At 37.2% G+C, this 21,417-nt stretch overlaps 1 protein-coding gene across 7 annotated transcripts in view; it reads right to left on the bottom strand.

Annotated features, from left to right (window-relative positions):
- ANKRD12 (ankyrin repeat domain 12) overlaps positions 1 to 21,243 on the bottom strand; it is a 102,160-nt gene extending 80,917 nt beyond the window's left edge. For 2 of the 7 annotated variants that reach the window (XM_054694207.1, XM_054694208.1), the window contains exon 1: positions 21,064 to 21,243. The gene's annotated coding sequence lies outside the window, so the exon portion shown is untranslated. The other 5 variants (XM_037508834.2, XM_037508833.2, XM_037508831.2 and 2 more) reach the window with 5 other exon arrangements.
- Between the last annotated feature and the right edge of the window lie 174 nt (positions 21,244 to 21,417).

The following is a 21,417-nucleotide window of genomic DNA, read 5'->3' as shown; positions in this document are numbered from 1 at the left end:
GAAGATCATGTATTCATGAGGATGTAGAGAAACTAGAAGTCTCATATATTGTTGAGGGTTAGAAGAAAAGGAAAAATACTGTATCTACGAAAATAGATGGTATAGTTAAGATTATTCTTTTCCTCCATCTTTTACATATAACTAATCTTGGTGGCTATTACTACTTATTCTTCCACCTCCTTGACCTAAGGTTGCAACAGTTACTGATACCTGTGAAGGACTATCTTCTGGTTTAAGCTAACCAGCTGCAAACTGATAGCCTTTACTATCTGACAACTAAAGATGTCTTTCCTTTTGCAGTCAGTACATTCTTGTACCTCACAGACCAAAAATTATGTATTTATCTAACAGCAACTCAGTTAAGGGTTGACAGTCTGCAAATGTATACACGATTATATTGAAGAGTTTCCCCACACTCTTAATTACAGCAGTAAAGTTTTCTTGCCAAAAAAAAAAACAAAACAAAACAAAAAACCCAGAATAAAAAACCCCAGAATTGCTTTTTTAAAAATGTAAGTACTTTTTGTGATCAATGAAGGAATATTATTTTTTAACATTATTGCTATCTCTCAATAACTTTGTTTATAATGGAAGTTGTAAAGCATTCTAGTTGCTCTTCAGAGATACCATTAGCATATACAAGTTCTTTTGTAAAATAGGTATCATATAGCTAAAGGAAATGTATATGTGTCATTTATTTCTTTAGTATAAACACTTTAAAAACAAAGGTGTTTTTTAATTCAGTTAGAATTAATCCAAAACTTAAAAAAAAATCTATTGTGGGGGAGTAATAAATGGGTGAACATTTCTGGTTGGCTAACATCATTACCTAGAACTACTCTACATACTCAGTCTCATCTCCCATTGCCCCTCCTTCCTGCATGCATGCTACTCTCAAGAACACACTTAGAATTTAATGGTTACAGAATAATCTGTATTTAATACAAACTAATTCATATTATTTAACTATTAGTTAAAAAATACAGTCTCTAACAACTCAAATTTATCAAGCATATAGATGATAATGTTTCCAAGAGACCTTCATGATAAAAATTTCCTGGAGTGCTTCTTAAAATACATATTTAATGGATATGAAATAGACTGAAGAGTCTACACTTTTAGTAAGTATCCCAGTAGTTCTTACGTTGGGAAAACTTGAAAAACATTAAAATTGGGAGTATTTTTAATGACATTATAAGAGATCTCATTAGAAAGGGATATGCTTAGAGTAATTTAAAATAGGGACTTTCCTTTCTGTATTAAGTCAGATACAAACACAACATGCATGCATGTAAGTATGTGGGGAATTGTCTTCATTTAAAAATAACCACATTAGGCAGTCTCATTACAAAAGTATTTTAGTCATTTCCTTTTTTCATAGAAGATAACTACGTAGTTATGTAGTACTTAACAAGACAATTGATACTCAAGAACACTCAAATACTAGTTTGAGTTCCTCTACTGATTGCTAGGTATATTATAAATGCTCCGTAATTTCTTCTCCCAAATTGACCTATTTCCAATTTTTCTGGGACCATATATGTAACAATTACTAGTTTGTTCTCACTGGCTCTTAATTACAACCTGAAACACTGGCTTCTCTGGAAGTCTTATTTTCCCCTCTACTCTAGATTAAACATTTGTTTTCCTACTTACTGCCCTCTGTAAATTTTTAAGCTTAAAATAGTTTCAACAGAAGCTTGCAAAATACAGTTTATAATTCTATTTTGGATTATAGAAAATTATTAAGGTTTCACACAATTCTCTACATTGAAATAGAAATTTTAAAATCAAATCATTATGTTTTATTTTGTTCATTAATTCTCATATTCTCATCCTCAAACATATAATTCTTTTTTTTTTTTAAAGATTTATTTATTTATTATTTATACAAGCACTGGGTACAGTCAGAAGCACGGGAGGGTGAGAGAATTCACCAGAGCCAGAGCGGGGAGCAGAGCAGGCAGGAGAGGTCTGCGTGCCATGTGGGACCCTCCTCTGGTGGCCGGGGAGCAGTCGGGAATTGAACCAGCGCTGCAGAGGCTGCGGGCAGCTTCGCAACCCAGCGCTCAACCGCTGCGTCACTGGGGAGGGCCTTCAAACATATAATTCTAAAACTCTGTATTGTTGTAATCACCATAGATTTTCTTTTTCCATACCTTATCATTATACATTGCAATAGATGACACCAAGTTTAACACTCATCATCACATATAGATGCAAATTTTTTTTCTCATAAGAGCTTTTTAAGATCTACTCTCAGCAACTTTCAAATATGCAATATGGTATAATTAACTGCAGTCAAAATGCTGTACACTGTATCTCTATAACTTGGCTGGAAGTTTGTGCCTTTTGAATGCCTTTGTCCACTTTACCCATTCTCTACCCCCCACCTCTAACAACCACCAATTTTTCTGCATCTGTGCATTTAGCTTGGTTTTCTTTATTTGAAGAATCCACGTGTAAGACTTTGCTGTCCTTCTCTATCTGACTTATATCACTTAGCATTATGCTCTTATATCCATCCATTTTGTTTCAAATAGCAAGATTTCCTTCTTTTTATGGGTGAATAATATTCCTCTGTGTGTGTGTATGTGTGTGTATCACACCCCAATTTCTTTACCCATTCACCTCTTGACGGACATGTTTCCATTTACTGCAGCATTATGCTGGGTATATATATAATTTTGAGTTAGTGTTTTCATTTTCTTCATTAAGTACCCAGAAAACAAATAGTGGAAGAACACTGGGTCTCATGGTAGTACTATTTAAAATTTTTTGAGGAAAAATGGATAAAAGAATTGGACATAAGACCTAAAACCATAAAATAGAAGAAAACATAAGCAAAACTACATGACATACATCTCAGTAACATCTTTAAAGACACATCCCAAAAGTGAAGGAAAAGATGAACAGCTGGGATTACATCAAACTAAAAAGCTTTGCACAGCAAAAGAGATGTTAACCAAAACACAGAGACGCCCTACTGACTGGAAGAAAATTTTTGCACACAATACAACTGATAAGGGACTGATCACAAAGATCTACAAAGAGCTCACATAACTCAATAAAAAAAAAGTAAACAACCCAGTAAAAAATGGGCAGAAGAGCTATAAAGACACTTGTCCGAAGAAGAAATGCAAATGGTCAACAGGTATATGAAAAAATTACACATCTCTTGTTATCAGGGATATGCAAATTAAAACCACAATGAGATACCACCTTACATCAGTGAGAATGGCTCATATTAAAAAACAAAACAAAACAAAACAAAACAAAACAGGAAACAAATGTAGGGGAGGATGTGGAGAAAAAGGAACTCTCCTACATCACTAGTAGGAGTGCAAACTAGTCTAACCACTATGGAAAGCTGTGTGGAGTTTCCTCATACTACTAAAAGTGGAGCTTCCATATGACCCAGCAATTCCACTCCTAGTAATCTACCCAATGGACACAAAAACATTAAATCAAAAGGCTACCTGCACCCCAGTTTACTGCAGCACTACTTACAATAGGTAAAACCTGGAAACAACCCAAATGCCTAAAAAATAGATGACTGAATCAAGAAGATATGGTATATATACACAATGGAATATTACTCAGCAATCAAAAAGGTAAACTCACCATTCACAGCAACAAGGATGGAGTTGGAAGGGATTATGCTCAGTAAAATAAGGCAGAAAGAAAAAGGAAAATAACAGATGGTTTTACTTATAGGAGGAATGTAGGGGAACCATATAAGGAATCAGGAAGAAAAATAATTATGATAAATTTAAAAACAAAATTAACAGGCAACTATAAACCAGACACACTTTACAGGGGAGGTCAAGAAGGAGAGGTACCAAAACAGAGGAGGGAAGAGCACAAGAAACTATGGTGATGGTGCACGGATGAACTGGTGGTGGGAAATATATGGGGACTACACCTGAGAGGACAAAGCTTACATATATGGGGACTACACCTGAGAGGACAAAGCTTACGTTATACAAAAAGGAAGACTGTTGTAAAATATATATAAAATTAAAACAAAAATTTTGGAGGAAGCTCCATATTGTTTTCTACTGTGACTATACCAAAAATAAAACTATAAACAGTGTATAAACAGAAAAATACAAATTCCTTTCTTCATTAGGATGTCTAGAAGCTGCTTCTGATGCTAAGGATGGAGATGGGGTTGGGAGAATACTACTAAACTTCAAATCTCTTGACCTATCCTAAAAAGATGAAAAAAATCCAACCATCCATCTACCTTACTTTTTTCCAGTTTAAAAAAAAAAAAAATCACTCTAAAAGCAAAATCTCCTGGATTATGTATACGTTTGTTTTAGCAAAAGGAGTCTGACCAACTCATTCTGGGAACACAAAACACAACTATTTTTTGGAACACAATGCATGGTTACACCTAAAAAAGTCTAGCTATTAGAAAATTTACTAAAAGCTACTGCTGATAATGCACATCACTACCAGCAATGTGAAGTTTAACAAAACAAACAGACCACGTTTAGTAAGTAGCAAAGTGAGTAAACTAGTGATAAGTTTAAATTTACTAACAAGAACAGCAGAATCAAACAAGACAACTCAAAGACAAAGCATTCTTTCTTGAAAGCTGAGGGAAGTGCAATGACATTACATCTTGCTTGAGAATCAGACTTTTTAGAATAATAACTATATTATTTTATCAGGAAACATTTGCTCTTTTAAATTTATGAATTACTCTTCATCCTAAGACTAACAGTTTGGAGAAAATTTTATCTTCATAGCAGAAGGTACAAAATTACTCACACGAAGAGGCCAAACTTTGTTAAGCAGATACTTTAAAAGGCTACTCAAAAAGGAAATAAACCCTGGCACCATCCGGTAGAGAATAGTTGCAGAAAGCATTAGGAAATGATTTAAAAATGGAAAATATTAAAGCTGGAGAAGTTTGAAGAAATGGAAAAGTTTGAAGTGACAATCTGTACAACAGTTTTTCTCATACAGAAAAAAAAGAGGAAACAAAATATTTGAAAAAAAAAAATGACCAGTAATTTTCCAGGATTGAGGAAGATGAAAAATTTCACATTAAAGTGTCTGAAATACACTGTACTTCACAGTGTATTTGAAAAAAAAAAAAAAAAAAGAAAGCACACAGTAGGCTCCCAATAAATAAGTTATATGCCGAGTAAAAGATTGAACAAATAAACATGAGTCCAAACACCAAACAAGACAGAAAAGGAACTACACCTAGTCACGTTATAAACTGAGAAAGACAAACAAAAAATTTCCAAATCTTCTAGAGCGGAACTGCAGGTCACACACACAGGAAATCAAAGTGACATCAGCATTTCCGAAAAGTTAACACCAGGGGCAAGAAAACAATGTAGTAACACTTTAAAAATGTTAAAGATATTTTCAGGCATAAAAATACATAAAACGGCCAGCTTGAAAATCACTTTTAAGTAGGTACTCAAATAAAAATTGAAATAAATCTATAGCTTTTATGTGATATATGGAAGTGAAAGTAATCAAATAAAGTATATTTCATATAGAAAGGAAAAAGGGTAAATGGATGGATCTTGACGAATATCTCTAAAAACTCAGAGTTAAAATTCTATAGGACATCAACATGGCTGCTGGGAAAGTGGGGGAGGAGATGTAGAAGAGAGAGAAAAAATGGTTAAAGTGCTTTTATTTGGTGAGAAGGTTCTGTGTGTGTGTGTGTGTTGTAAGATTAAAAAATTGCGGGAGGCTTCCCCAGTGGTGCAGTGGGTTAAGCACAGCGCTGTTGAAGTTGTCCACAGCCTCTGTAGCACGGGCTTGATTCCCATCTGGCCAGGGAGATTCCCATATGGAGTGGCAGACCTCTCTAGTCACGCCCGCTGCTCCCTTCAGCAGTGTATTTCAGTGGTCTGCCTGTTCTGCTCCCTGCTCTGTTTCTGGTGAATCCTCTCACCCTCCCATGCCCTGGCCTGTACCCCAGCTCTTGTATAAGAATACATAAATCTTAAAAAAAAAAAAAAAAGAGATCGTGGGAAATGAACAGATAATAAATAGAATGCAAACGACTAATGTTATTAAAATAAAAATTAATTAAAAGTTATCAAAAAATGAGAGTATTTGAAGTAGGATAAAAACAAGATTTAGCAATATACTTTGTAAAAAAAAATATAAAAGGATATCAAATAGGTTGAAAGTAAAGGACAGGAAGAAGATATACCAGGAAATACACTCAGGGTGGTAGATGGATTTGTTTTTAGGTACCATTCATGAATAATTCAGACCCTTCCTGGTCTAGGCTTTTATTTCAGGAGCTCCCTGTCTTTCTAGAACCTGTAGATTATGCCACTGTACTAAACCTCACACTAGGGAGTATCGGTATTTTCCTTATAGGACAGGTCTGCAACTTCTGTTTTCTATTATAACTTTGATCCCCCCACACACTCACACCATTTCAGGTACATGCAGAATTCCTCTTTCTTTCAAGTTTAGCTGTGTACTTTTAAAAACATTTTATTAAAAAAATTGAAAATATTTTTTTTCTAGCATTTCTATACATTTGAAAAAGAAGGGAGCTTCCTTAGTCTGCCATTCTGTTCGGAAGTCCATAGAAAATGCACTTTAGATTTGATGCAGTTGAAAGCAAAGTTCAAGTTGTTCAATTTCTTCATCTATGTTATGAAATGATAAAGCTCAACTCAAAAGACGATGAGAAGTAATCCAAATAATACTTAGTACCATCCTTGGTGCATGTAAGATATTCAAATATGTAAGATACTCAAATATATTTTTTTTAAGATTTTTTTTTTCAATTTATACAATACCTGGGGTACAGCCCAGAGGAATGGGAGGGTGAGAAGATTCACCAGAGACAGAGAGGGAAGCACAACTGGCAGACAGATCGAAAGCACTGCTGAGGGGAGCAGCGGGCACAATAGGAGAGGCCTGCCTTGCCATGTGGGAATCTCCCTGGCTGGCTGGGAATCGAACCCACACTGCAGAGGCTGTGCTCAACCTGCTGTGCCACCAGGGAGGCCCAAGATAGTCAAATATTAGCCTTTAAATGTACCACCAATTTTATGTACTACCTAAAAAAAGCGAAGATATAACCATAAACAGAATGGCAATTCCTAACTTTTTTTCTGTCCCAACTTTTACTGGGCTATAGCTGCTTTGGGGGTAAAAATGCTTCCCTGAGAAAATTGCTGAGAAAAAAGACAACTAGTAAAGAACTAAATCACAGCAACAGAACTCAATGATCCATCAGGGTCATTCAGTTAGGAAAATGTCCATTTCTTTCTCTGATTTGTCCTGGGAATGTGCAGTCCAAGATTCTAACCTAAGGTCTCCTACCATTTTGGTTGACCTTCATTGCTTCTCAATAGTTTTGCTTCTTCTTGAAAGTAAGTTAGATTAGATGACACGTAAGATTTCCAATCCTTCCAAAATTTCAGAATAAGTGGTTTAAAAGAATTCCATTGTAAATTCTGTTTTTCTATGAATACAAAAATGATAGCCTAAATTATTACACAATTTTATGATATATTTACTGTTTTCTTTCCATGCAAAAAAGGTAAACCATTAGACATAAATGCTAACACTTCCCACTTAAGCAAAAACCAGTTTAATCACCTCACAAATTTAATCAATAGCATGCTAAAGACAAACATCTATGTCCTTTAAAATAAACTGTCCTCAACGATGTCCTTAAACAATATTCTTCAGGAATGTTCATGGTCTATTATGCAGTTCTATATTGTTTTAACTTTTATAATGAACATATATCACTTGTATAATTAGCAAATATATAGTATTAAAAATAATAAAATAAGTCAATTTCCACTTGGTTTGCTCTGGAGAACTATTGTTCTAGAACTAGAACCTAAGAAGAAAGAGATAGCAGGTGAGAAACTCCTTTAGACAAATGTGGGAACAAAGTAGTAAAGGTACTTTTATATGTTTATGTTTTCTAACCTAGGCAACCAGAGTAGGAAAAGAAAATGAATGAAGACAGAAGCTTAATCTAGTGTATAAAGGTTGTACATAGACCCACTGCTGCTACATATTGTCCTTCACGAGTCTGAGTATGGCCAATAGTTTCAAAAGTATATACAGAGTAAATACATTATAAGTGGTGAATTTGGTCTAGCTGTATGTGAGTGTTTAACTCTCAAAATTCCACAAAGGCAAACCTACAGTATAGAGTAATATTTACATAATCCAATTGCTTGAAATATAAACAACCCATATTTACTAATCCTAGCAAAGTAAAAGGCAAAACATGTCTTTAGCAAACTAAAAAAACATACTAGAAGACTTTGGTTCTATTTTAACTCTTTCTAGTAAACTCTGGGTTTCAGTTTCCTTGTCTTAACTAAGGTCTATTCCATTTTAAAATTCTACCAGTATTCATCCTCTTCTTTTTCCTCAACATAGATATATAATGAAAAGAATATATATAATGAAAAGATTTCAAATAATAACAAAAAACACAACAAAACAAAAATAAACAGACAACTACAAATCAGAGACATTCTGCAGGGGATGGAGAGGGAAAATGATCAAATCAAGGGAGGGAAGAGCACAAGGGACTATGGTGATGGTGGTGCACGGGTGAAGTGGTGGTGGAAATTCTATGGGACTACACCTGAGAAAAGAAAGCAAACATCAGACCCCCATTTAATCAATTATTCAATCATATAACATTTACTAAGTACACGTATGCTGAGGATTGGAATAAAAATGAAGAAGACACAACCTTAGCCTACAGATTTGCAGTTTTTAAGAGGCAAAACGTAAGTTAAGGCATATGGAATGATAAAAGTTAAGTTGACTGCATATGGAGTTGAAATGCTACAAAAGGACGATGGTACTAACACAAGGAGATCACCCAACTCTATATGTGTACAGAGGTAAATTTCAAGAAGAGGTAATACTAAAATATCACCTCAAGGCAGGTAGATCCAGAGAGGACTGCAGAGGAAAAAAGATCAGTGCATGGGTGTGGAGGCAAAATTAAAGCAGCACAGTACTGCAGAAAATGAAGTTGAAGAAAGTTAGTTAACAGGTCACATCATGAAGTACTTTTGTTTGAACTTTACAGTGACAAAAAGGAAGCTCAAGTTTTAAAAAAGGTAATGATATGATTTGAAAGGTATCCTTGGTGAAACTTGACAGACTAAAGAAGAATCAGATGAGAAACCAGGAGACCACTTATATTTATAATATAATGACCACACTGTGAGGTAGAGAGGAGTTGCAAACAAGGACAAGGAGGCTACAAAGTTATAGAAGTTTCTGGCTCAGGCAAAAAGCAGGCAAATGCTTTGAAAATGACTTTTAAAAAGTAATTGTAATAGGATGGTCCCCAGGAAAAGGGGAGGTTCCAAGTTATCTGCACACCCCAGGGGAGGGTGGAGCTGAGCAGGGAGGAGAAGCTGGAGAGAAGACTGGAGGAGGATGGAGCCAAAGGTGACCTGTAGAAGGTGCAAAGAGCAGAGACATGTAAAGAAACTGTGCTTGCTTCTTGGTCCTGGACTGGTTCAAACAGATGTGGGTGAGAGACCTATGGGGAGGTTAATGGCAGTTTTTATCTTGGTTTTGATTTTGCTCTTTTCCTCCCAGACTTACTTGTCTAACTGCTTCTGACCCTTTTCTACGGGTTTCTGGTAGAAGGCGCTTTAGACTTGTGGAAGGCTTTCGGATCTTGATTTAGGCCAAACCTGTTTGGTAAGGATGGGTAACTCTGGGTGCTTGATTTAAAAACTGTATTTTCTATATTTTCTGTGTTGCACACTAATTGTATTAAAGTTCTTTTCCATTAAAGGTCTTATGTGTTTTATCTTGATGTGGCAGATGGCAGAACCTATTTAGAGCAGATAGGTTTGGGGGCTCTGGGGTGCCCCTCTTCCTGCCCTGTAACATAATTAGCATTTATTTGTTGTATTTCTCTTCTAATAGTAATAAATACCACAAATCAAACAAAAATTCTCATTACTTCATTAGATATTACTTACAAAAGAGATTAGTGGTAAAATGATTGACACTGCCAAACATCTAACAATGTCTCTAGAGTTTTTAAACAAAGCACTAGTTGTGTTTACAATGCTCTATTTGCACTGGGATTATATTATGTATTTTCCAAAATTATTCTGATAAATATGTAAAACAGTCATCATCAATTCAGAGAGTCAGGCCTCCCCTGGTGGCGCAGCAGTTGAGTGCTGGGTTGCGAAGCTGCCCACAGCCTCCGCAGCACCGGTTCAATCCCCGGCCACCAGTGAGGGTCCCACATGGCGCGCAGACCTCTCCTGCCACGCCCGCTATTTCTATTCTCCCCTCAGCAGTGTATTTCGTCAGTCAGTCTGTTCTGTTCCCTGTTCTGGCTCTGGTGAATTCTCTCACCCTCCCGCACTTCTGACTGTACCCAGTGCTTGAATGAATGAATGAATGAATGAATGAATAAATAAAGTTTATTAAAAAAAAAAAACAAACAATTCAGAGAGTTGGCACAAGTAACTTCCAAGGTTCTAAGATTATTAAAATGAGTTAGTTTACTGACTTTCTAAACTGTGCAGCTTCTAGAGACCAGTAGAGGGCTGCAACAGCTCAGAGAAAATGGTTAGGCAGCTTTACTTGCAATTCTGGCACTGGGAACTGAAAAAATTACCAATGCTGAAAGTAGAAATCTAATAGTCACTACAAGTTCACTTCTACTTCAACAGATTCCAAAATGGGTCAGGAGTACTCTCTTAAATCCTGCAAACTACACATAATTGAGAATTCTGCTACCAACAACTTTCTCTTCTTGCAAAATGGTAAAGTTTTTGTAGGCCAAAAATCAGTCAGAATGAATTAGCAATTCACCACTTCCTTTCAGACCCACTGCTCCACATCATGGCTACTAGACTAACCTTTCAAAAATGATTATTTCTCATTACTTGTTACTTTCACATCTACTTTATCCTATCAACAACTCTGTTCTATATATAGTACAGTGTTGAAGTCTAACTTTCTTCATTTAAAGGCAGAGTTTTATCTCACGTGTATAAATCTTTTTTTAACTACCCATATCAGATCACACCTGTTATATATACACAGTAAGCACTAGAGTTAAAGTGGAAAAAGCTAGCTAGATGAACCTTGAAGGAAAAAAAAGTTACACAGGTCTAGAGAATGGGGAACTGTTACTGATGGGTAATGTTTGTGGAAACAGATTGAAATAGGATTTGCCCTGGGGGAGAGAGGAAATGAATTAAGGAAAGATATATAGCAGGCTTCAATTAAATTTGTAATGTTTAATTCATAAGCTGGTGATAACTACCAGGTACTTATTAAATTTTTCTGTAACTATTAGATTATCTTAAATATTTCAAAGTAAAATAAGTTTCTGGTATTTTTGCACCCCCTTTTCCTGTCCATCAAAAGACAAGCAGCTGATCTTTGCAATACAACACAGGTCTGCTAAGTACCTCACTGTTTAATTCCAAAAAAGTCTTACTTCAGTTTAACTGCCTTTTTAAAAAAATGCTTCAAGCTTAAATGAAGAGAGAACAGACTTTTAACTGCTTAAATAAGTGGGTATAGTTTTAACAATGATACACAAAATATAAGAGATTTGGAATAAAGCATACAAAATGAGAATAGTTTACAATAATTACTGTTTCTAAAATATAGGCCTGTGATCCTGAAAATCATCTTTAAACTATATCCAAGCTCTTCATGCAGTTGCTGGTAGTTGAAATCATTACCCTAAGAGAGAACAATACCAATGGAAGCATTAAGTTTTTTCTAATCCACATAGCACACCATTGTTACCCTAACCCAACAATAGTATGAAGTTATAACATGCTTCAGTTATAAACAAAATTACACCTTCCGTGACTGCACACCAGGGCTGAATTGTTTGGGTCTTATTTTAGTTCAGAAGATCTGCTACCTTACTTTTTTTCTATTCTGTCATTCTCCAACATGAACCTGTGCACAAGAATTCAGGATAACTGTGTATCAGAGGGTATTTATAAGAAAACACACTCTAAACTGGTTTAGGGTAGTAACATTCATTGTTGGTAGCTCTTTGGGTCAGAACAATTTTGAGTTACAAGCTGTTTCCCTGAAAAGCATGCTGAGACGGATAAGGTGAAATATGGTAATAAGGGACCAGAGCAAATTCACTGCATTCACATAGCTATTTGAAAGGAACAAGAAAAAGTCGGTACTCAAAAAACTCCAACCCTACACAAAGAATCTGTATATTTGATTTTATTTTCAAATATGTCCACATCAATGTTATAACAGAAGGAAGAGGCAAACCCCACTGATGAACCTTGAAGGAAAAAAAAATTGCACAGGTCTACAGAATGTGGAACTGCAGAAATACTAACTGCACAAATATTAAACAGCTTTAGCTATAAAAAGAAAAATGCAAAGAAAAAAAAGTCTATGTCCAAAAAACACAAGTTTCAGATTTCTGAAAATAGTTCCACATCAAAAATTGCTCTTACAAGCTGATGAGACTCAACAACAACAAAGAAAATAATCCTGTCAAAAAATGGGCAGAAGAGCTAAAAAGAAACTTCTCTGAAGAGGCAATGCAAATGGCCAACGGGCATATGAAAAAATGTTCAACATCACTTGTAATCAGGGAAATGCAAATCAAAACTACCATGAGATACCATCTTACACCAGTGAGAATGGCACATATTAAAAAAACTAGCAACAACAAATGTTGGCGAGGATGTGGAGAAAAAGGAACTCTCCTGCACTCTTGGTGGGAATACAAACTGGTCCAACCACTATGGAAAGCTGTGTGGAGATTTCTGGACCTACTAAACATAGAGCTTCCATATGATCCAGCAATTCCACTCCTAGGTATTTACCCAAAGGACACAGAAACATCAATTCCAAAGACCATCTGCACCCCTATGTTTATAGCAGCACTGTTTACAATAGCTAAGCTTTGGAAACAACCCAAATGCCCAAAAATAGATGACTGGATCAAGAAGATGTGGTACATATACACCATGGAATATTACTCAGCATTCAAAAAAGATAAACACATGCAATTTGCAGCAACATGGATGGCGCTGAAAGGGATCATGCTCAGCGAAATAAGCCAGAAAGAAAAAGAAAAACACCGGATGGTCTCACTCATAGCAGGAATCTAGAAAACTTAAATAAGGGACCAGGAAAACGAATAACTATAAGAAAGTGAAAATCACAATCAACAAAAAACTATGAACCAGAGACACTCTATGGGGGGTGGGGGGCGGGGAGGGGAGGGATTGGGGTCAAAATAAGGGGGGGTTGCAATTGTATGGGGAATAGAAAAATAAAATTTATTTAAAAAAATAAATAAATAAAATAAACAAAAATTAAATATCTTAAAAAAATTGCTCTTACATCTCCCAAGTTTTTTTTTTAATTGAGACTTTTTTGGGTAAAACCATTTCAGAGTCTGAAATTCACAGCTACTCTCCATTAATACAGTCACTAAAGAATATGCAATATAACTTCAAAATGTTTACAAAGCGCCTCCTTAATTACAGATTCTTGCTAAGCATCTTTTCTTGCTAGATTTTAAACTCACTCCACAGAAGCAGTAAAATGTCTTCTGTGTGCTTAGCATGGGACCTAAAACCTAAGAAACTTCACAATGACCTCCTCCCCTCTTATTTGAATTCCATCCATACTAGAATTATTTTCTAAGAAAAACTGTATTACATCATTCCCCATCTTGGAAATTTATTTATATTGTGTTGTCAAAAAAAGTCATGATGTATTTTTCTATGATTTTCAAGCAAAAATGCGCCATGACTTTTCTGACAACCAAACATAAAAGCTCCTTATCCTAGAATTTATGGTCTTTCTCATCTCAAAAGATGCTACCCATTTTCTCTCCCTCAGTCTCACCACTTAAGCCTCTTATATGTCAGTCAGACCATTCTCCCATTGCTGGCATTGGGGTGACTCTTGGTCATTCAATAAATATATATTTTTTATATGTATTTGATATAATTTGGGGAGTACAACAGTAAACAGGACAGATAGAGTCCATGTCCTTACAGGGTTTACCATGTCCTTTCCTGTAACTGTTAGATTATCTGAAATTATCTAATAATGATTAAAGAATACTGTTTTCCTATTTCACACATCTATGTTTTGTTGAGAGTAAACCCTTAAAAAGACATGGACTATAATATTGTCTTCTGTATTTTCCCAAAATGTCTGGTTCAATAATGCGAACTTTAGGGTGACACACAGAAACATTCATTTAAATTTTTTTAACTAACCATGTATGCTTAAACCTTTCTTTATAATATCCATAATACTTTTGGGCCTCCCTGGTAGTGCAGGGGGTTGGGACGCAACCCATGAAGCTATCCACAGCCACTGTAGCACAAGTTCAATCCCCAACCAGGGCGCAGCAGACCTATCCTGGCTCGCCTGCTGCTCCCGTCAAGCAGTGTATTTCAGTCAATCTGCCTTTTCTGCTTCCTGGCCTGTCCTGGTGAATCCTCTCACCTTCCACACCTCTGGCCTGTACCCCAGTTCTTGTATGAATAAAATAAATAAATCTTTAAAAACATAAAAACTCCAGTTACTTTCAGACCCAATATCCAGAGACAACCCATCTTATTTTCAGACTGGCTCATTCAAAACTTTTCTTTCTTTATAAAAATCCAATTGAAAATAATTCTTTTTCCCACAAAGGCTCAAAATTTATCATTTTATTCTACTTTTTTTCTCTTAATATCAACTTCCTTGAAGGTATAGTTTTATAAGAAAGCAACACAACCACCAATTTAAATTGAATCTCATCTATAAAATAGGCATAAAATAAACTTCACAAGATCATTGTAAGGAGTGACTGGAAAGTTATGTGGAGAGCCCATAATCAATCATAAAGCATTGTAACTATACCTCTGTTGTTCAATTAGCACCTCACAACAAAAATGACTCATGTTTTTCCCCTATGCTCACTGATTCTCACTTTTCTGGTACTTCTTCCTTAACATCTCAGCTTATAAAAGTGTACAGGCAGGAGAATTTCTTGGACAAAGAGTGTGAAGTAATAATAAAAGAGCCTAAGTAGTTTATCACCTCGGTTAAGTTTGAAGAGACTAGCTTGCTTCTGAGGTTTGTGAAGGAGCAGTGGTGCTAGTAATGAATCAAAAGGTAAATGATAGAATTAAAAATGTATTTTATAACATATAGATTAATAACCTCTACTACATGAAGAATATCCATAACGGGGGACAGGCGAATTAACCTTCTTGTTGCATAGATTTTAATAAGCTTATATTAATTTTGTAATTTAAAAATCCTAACAAAAATGTTTAAAAATTGCTTAAATTCTTGACTGCCACTCCTACAAGTTTTGAGTAAGACGGAACAAAGAGAGAAAAACGGCCAAAGGATAGGAATTGTCAATTCACAGAAGAGAAAATGCAAATAATTACTTTCCCAAATATTAGCTAATGCTGCAAACTCCTGTTGCTAAAGTCATACCACAATTAAAAACAAAACCCTTAAAATGTAACATAGCAGTGTTAATTTAATTTAAATTTAATAATATAAAATTACATTCTTAAATTGTTAACCAACAATAGGTGTAGAATTATTTTCAATGCGTACTTGCAAAGCAAGAGAACGCCAAAGCCTAAAGGGAAAGGAGGAGCCAAGAACAGGAAAAAGGCAAAGGAAAGGAAGAATGAGTAAGCCAATTTGCTGTCAAACACTCCTGTTTACTTTCAGTAACATGAGGACAAATAGAAACTTGGTGTGTAGGTACTTTTTTGTCCTGTTCAACTGCGCTCATAAAGAACACTCATCTTCATTCTTGGGATGTTTATATGAATCCTGAAAGACAGAAATAATTTCTGAAGGTTGAATAACCACTACTGGGTTATCACTTTGACTATGAATCTATGAATAAATGAAGTTGACTTTAATCAGGAAAAATTTTCACTCAGAGTAATAGAATTACATTTATATAACACTAAAAAATTTCAAAATAGTTTCTTAAGTAACAATATCTAGACTTGGAAATATTCCAGTGACAACTTTTTGAAGTATTTTTATAATCAGATATTTAAGATACCTACTTTCAGCATATATTAAAAATTATATAAAAGTATCTAGCAGTATATAGTGTTCAGAAGCTTGATAAAATTTCCTTGTTGACCAAAGTAACCTCTTAATAGTCATAAATTGGGTTTTGGACTTATTTTTAATGCAGAGGTTACAAGAATTCAGTATATAACAATGAAATGCAAGCAAAGGCTTTTTAATTACTGTTTACAGTTTTGTATAATTATGGTAACAGACATTCCGTAAAATTTTTATTTTTTCATGTCTTTAACATCACTATCACAACTAATTAGTAAAGTGGTATAAAGAATATTTTCCACTTTGCTTGTTTTAAGTTTCAGAAGCTACAGAATAAAAAACAGAATGTGCACAAAGTAGTAGCATTGGAGGAAGAGAGAATTAATTGTGTTTTTTCCCTCTTCCTTTAAGTTTGCTAATACTTCTTTCAGGAATGAATTTCAAAGGAGTCTAGCATTACTCCAGGGAATTTTAAAGTAGATTCAATCCTTGTTTCAGTATCATCAGATAAGTGACAATTCTTGTTTTGCTGATGTCACGGAGTAGTTGTGGAAATCAAGATCCAGGAGTAAAAAATATTTCAGTGAACTTACAAAGTATGGTAATTTTTAAGGCACTGTTTTCTTTTATCCTGAGTGAACAGAGTTATTTCTAGGAATACAGTTGCACAGTTTCTGTTCTGTGTTAGAATTAAGAATGTGGACATAATGCCTATGTAGGAGGAATAATCTCAAATCTGAGAAACTACAGGGCTTCTCAATTCTTTCAAGCAATATGACAGTCTATAACTTGCAGCTTAATAAATTATCTATTCTTATCTCAATTTGGAAGCATTCTATGTTTATGCTTAATTTTCTAAGAACTTAAGTTTGAATTTGAATTTCTTAGAATTTTGGATGGTCTCACTGTTCAGAAAAGCTAGTCTTGGATAGTATTTTCCAATTTGCACAAACTCAACTTTCCAACTGCTGGATCTATTTCTTTTCTAAAGTAAATGATTTTGGTTAGTTATCTTTTTTCCCCTCAGTAGGCCTAAAGTTTGTTTCTTCAGAAAAATGATATCAATATTAAGGTGGAGTTTGCTAGAACAGCTTCTGTAGTCCCTCTCTTAACTGGTGAGAATAATTTGCAATTAACATAAAAATCAACCAATACAACGACTGTATCAGCATCTCATAAAAAGGCTTGCCAGTCTATCTTCCACAATTCTCATAAGGTATTTTCTCTGTTTTTTAATCAACTCTATAGAAGATACAAAAGTTGACTCCTAAACATTTTTAGCAGTCTCAATTTTAAGAAACACTATCTTAAAACTCAATCACAGCTAAACACAGGCAGAACAGAGATGGTTAAGAATGGACACAATGGAGTGCCACTTTTTAGGTGTGTGAGTACCTACGCATCACACAACTGTTCAAAGTCTTAGTTTCTTCAGTCATATGTAAGAATAGTATCTTTCATAGAGAGGTTATGAAAATTATCTGAACTATTTTACTTAAAACTCTGGAACACAGATACACATACATTCTTAGCGTCAACCAATATTTATCAAACAATCATCATTACCTTTAGCTTCAAGATTACAAATAATCTGTGTAATACTAGAATACTGATATGCTGGCTTCCAATTTCAAGTACTAGAAGAAGTCTTTAAACTTAACAGCAATAGCGAACAAAAAAGCCTGTCTAAACATTTCTATGTATTTTGAATACACAAGATGCCTTTAACATGAACTACCCAAAAACCAAGTTTAAAAAGAAAATTATCTCCTGTTATTGACATAACTTCAAAGTAGTAATAAATTAAAATTACAACATACTTTCATTATTACTTTTGAAAAGTCACTGTCAAAGAAAAATGATTATGCATGCATGAATGTATACAAAAACGTTTTTAAGGCTGTTATGAAGAACTTCCTATTCTCTAGAGAAGTCAGGCTCTGATAACTGCAATATTTAAACTGTTACTAAGAGGCTTTCTTAAGATTAGAACTAAGTGGGGATCAGAAAATGTATCTACAGGGAGTTATACTCTATAAAACAGCCTGCGCTGTAAACTTCTTAACACCTTGTTACACTGTAAGAACTGTGTTTATTTAAAAACTATATTACCACTTTCTATATGTATGAAAGTTTACAACGTACAATGTACTTTCCATATGTACTCACATTTATTTCATCCAACAACCCTATAAATTAGGCAGGAAAATAATTTCTTGCAGATTAAGAAAGTAAGGTTCTGAAAATAATGTGGTATGTCCAAAACCAGTCAGAAGTGAAAAATCAAGAATTTAAACCCAGGCCATTTCACTAGTATTTCGGTGTTCTTCCATTACCCCATTAAGCTACTTCTTAAAAAAGCAAAACAACATCGTCACAAAAAGAACTCTCTAGGTCAAAATTAGTAGTGTTAACATCAGTAAATCATTTCACCTTATCAGGTCTTTATTTTCTCATCAGTAAAAGGAGAGAAACAGATTGGAAAATCTGAGGTCCCTTTCAGTTTTAAGGATAAATCTCAAAAACGGTACCCCCTTTACAGAGTACAAGAGTTTTACAAATACACATGGACATTAGTAACAAGTTTCAAGTCAGACAGTAGGGTCAATCATTCTTACTAGACAAATTTCTCATGCCAGTCTAAGAGATGTCGCTTCAGTATTATCAAATTTTTAAATATGTGTGTATATATACACAGAAACCAATCTAAACCTCTTATGTTTCATGATCAAAATGAGTAATATCACTAGTCATTCTGTCAGCTTGCAATAATGATCTTAAACATAAGAAAGATTTAAAGAAAATCTACCTACTGGTCAATTAATACTAAGAAATTGCGTGTTTTTATTCTACAGAATAAACCTCATTTACAACAAAGTACTTCAAATATCTCACAGACTACTATCTCCAATTTACCTCAGAAGAGTATCAGTCACATTTTCAACAACTTCTACAGAAAAAAAATACAACGTTAGTATCTTGATGAAAACTTCTTTTAAATTCATTCCACTGATAGGGCACACTTGCAAAACAAAATTAAAACTTTCCCCCTTCCTGATATTAAAGAACTAAAACTAGAGACCGTGCACAACAACACATATCTACTAAGTTCTTTCGTCATCTAAATATTTTTGTTCTCTCTACTCTTCCAACTATTCTTTATAAAACACACGTTCAGAGACTTCTACTTGTCCAGTTCTGCTTGTTCATAAAACTATCCTAACAAATATGAAAACCCAAGAGATTAAGAACATTAAAGGCACCTTCGTTTTTCACTCTTCCACAAATTCCACTTAACCAGTTTGTTTTATTCCACTTTAATACCATGCCTGTCTCTAAAACAGAATACATATCTGAGAAGTTAAGCATCATCTTAGTCAAGCCATCAGCAAACCTTCAGAAATTTAGCTAGTGCCTGTGTCAACTCTGCGATCTTTAAGTAGTAAAACCTTTCTCACCCCCCCCCAATAATCTCCTGGGGAAACATTTTGAATCTTTAAATGTTTTTGCGTTTAGACCAAACTAAAGACTTTTTTCCCGACAATAAGCTTAGTTAATACAACGCCTTGATCTTATACAGTCGACGCTATCTCATTTTGTTTTTAAGCCACTTGGCACCAGTGGAGCATATGTTCTGCCAGTTCTGAGCTAATCTCCAGGAAAGCCTTTGTATAATGACTGAAGAAACTGAAACAGGCCAGTGCCGAAGACCTTTAAACAGCTTACTTGAGCATATGTTTTTAATAAAGACTATTTATTTTAAAATAGCTATTTTACTGGTTCGCCTTCCTTTATAAATTACACAAATCCTAAAAAAAAAAAAAAAAAAAGAAAGAAAGAAAACATGACCGAGAACGTACATTCGTTTCGACTTCAGGATTAGAGTTAATTCCAAAGCGTTACAGATCATTGGATCTGCAACCCATTTCACCCGCGTTCGCAGTTTAGCCGCGGGTGTCGGGTGGAAATTACAATCCCCTCGACTGCACGGTTTAAAGGGTTTCCTACGGCTTCAACTGGTGCAATAATCCGAACTTCCTATTCTAAACTGTGTCTTACTGTTATTATTAAAACAGCTGTCAGCTGGGCTTCGGCAGCCTCTTTGTACACCGTTTATTCAACGCTTTGGGATCCTCGAGGATGCGTCACACCACAGACCCCTCAAAATGAGCTCTCAGAACCTGACGCGCTCCCGGGGTCTACGACCCTCATTCGAACGGGCACCCGCAGAACCGGGAGGAGAACCGCCGCCTAGGCACAGGCAAGGCTCGACCTCACGGGCCCTGCAGGCAGAACGGCAGCGCGGCCGCGCTCTCCCCCGAGACGAGTAAAGCAGCGATTTCCGTCCCCCTCTCTCCGCCTCGCTCCGGGACCCGGTACCTCTGCCGTCCGCTCCCGGGGGGCCGCGACGGTCTCCCGCGGCCGCGCTCGCTCCGAGGCTCGCGGCGGGAGCGCGCGGCGGACGGGGCGCGCCCCCACCCCCGCCGCCCCGCCCGCCCCGCCCCGCCCCGCCCCGCCGGGTCCGGCCGCGGCACGCCGGCGGCGCCCTCTCGGCCGCGCTCGCTCGCACGCACACGTTCCTCCCGGCCCCGCCATGTTCCGGGAGGCGGCGGCAGCCCGGCCCCGGGGTGCGCCCCGCGAGCCCGCCGCCCCACTCGGCGCCCCTCGCCCGCGGGCAGCTCCCACCGCGCCGCGGCTCCTCGGGACTCCGGGAGGGGCGGCGGCCGGCGGGGCGGACCCGCGCCCGGGCCACTAACGGCTTGTCACTGTCAGGCCGGCGGCGCGCAGGGCCGGGCCCGGCCGGCAGGCGCGAGGCAGGACGGGGTGGGCAGGGCGTGTCCCCTACCTTGCTCCGGGGAGGGGGGACGGGAGCGGCGCGGAACTGAGGGGTTTCCTCCCAGGCGCCGGGGACGGGGCTCGAAACCGCGCCCCTCCTTCCTCCTCGCCCGTCGCCACGCCCCCCTCACCCGCACGGACCCGAGGCCCGGTCGGCGCAGGAGGGTTTACCCCCTGAACGAGTGCCTCTGCGTCGCCGCCGCTGTCGTCTCCGCCTCCACTGCAACCGCCAGGAACGCCGCCGAGGCCAGGCTTGAAAACATCTCCGGTCTCCGTCCGTCTCTCACCACAGCCTCCTCGCTCCCAGGACAGCGCCGCCAGGCGATTGGCTGGGGCGCGGGCACGTGACTCCGCGGACACGGGACGGGCGGCGTGACCGCCCCGCCCCCGGCGCCGCCCGCCCCTCTCGCCCGCCCCTCTCGCCCGCCCTCCCCGCGGCCGCGCCGCTGCTCTTTCAGCTCCTGGAAGCGCCGCAGGGCGGGGGAGCCGGGCCGT

This window comes from Talpa occidentalis, unplaced genomic scaffold (genome assembly GCF_014898055.3).
Source record: "Talpa occidentalis isolate TD23 unplaced genomic scaffold, MPIMG_talOcc4v2.1 talOcc4.13, whole genome shotgun sequence".
Taxonomy (NCBI): domain Eukaryota; kingdom Metazoa; phylum Chordata; class Mammalia; order Eulipotyphla; family Talpidae; genus Talpa; species Talpa occidentalis.
Note: the sequence above shows the minus strand (reverse complement) of the source record. Positions and strands in the feature narration are given on the sequence as shown.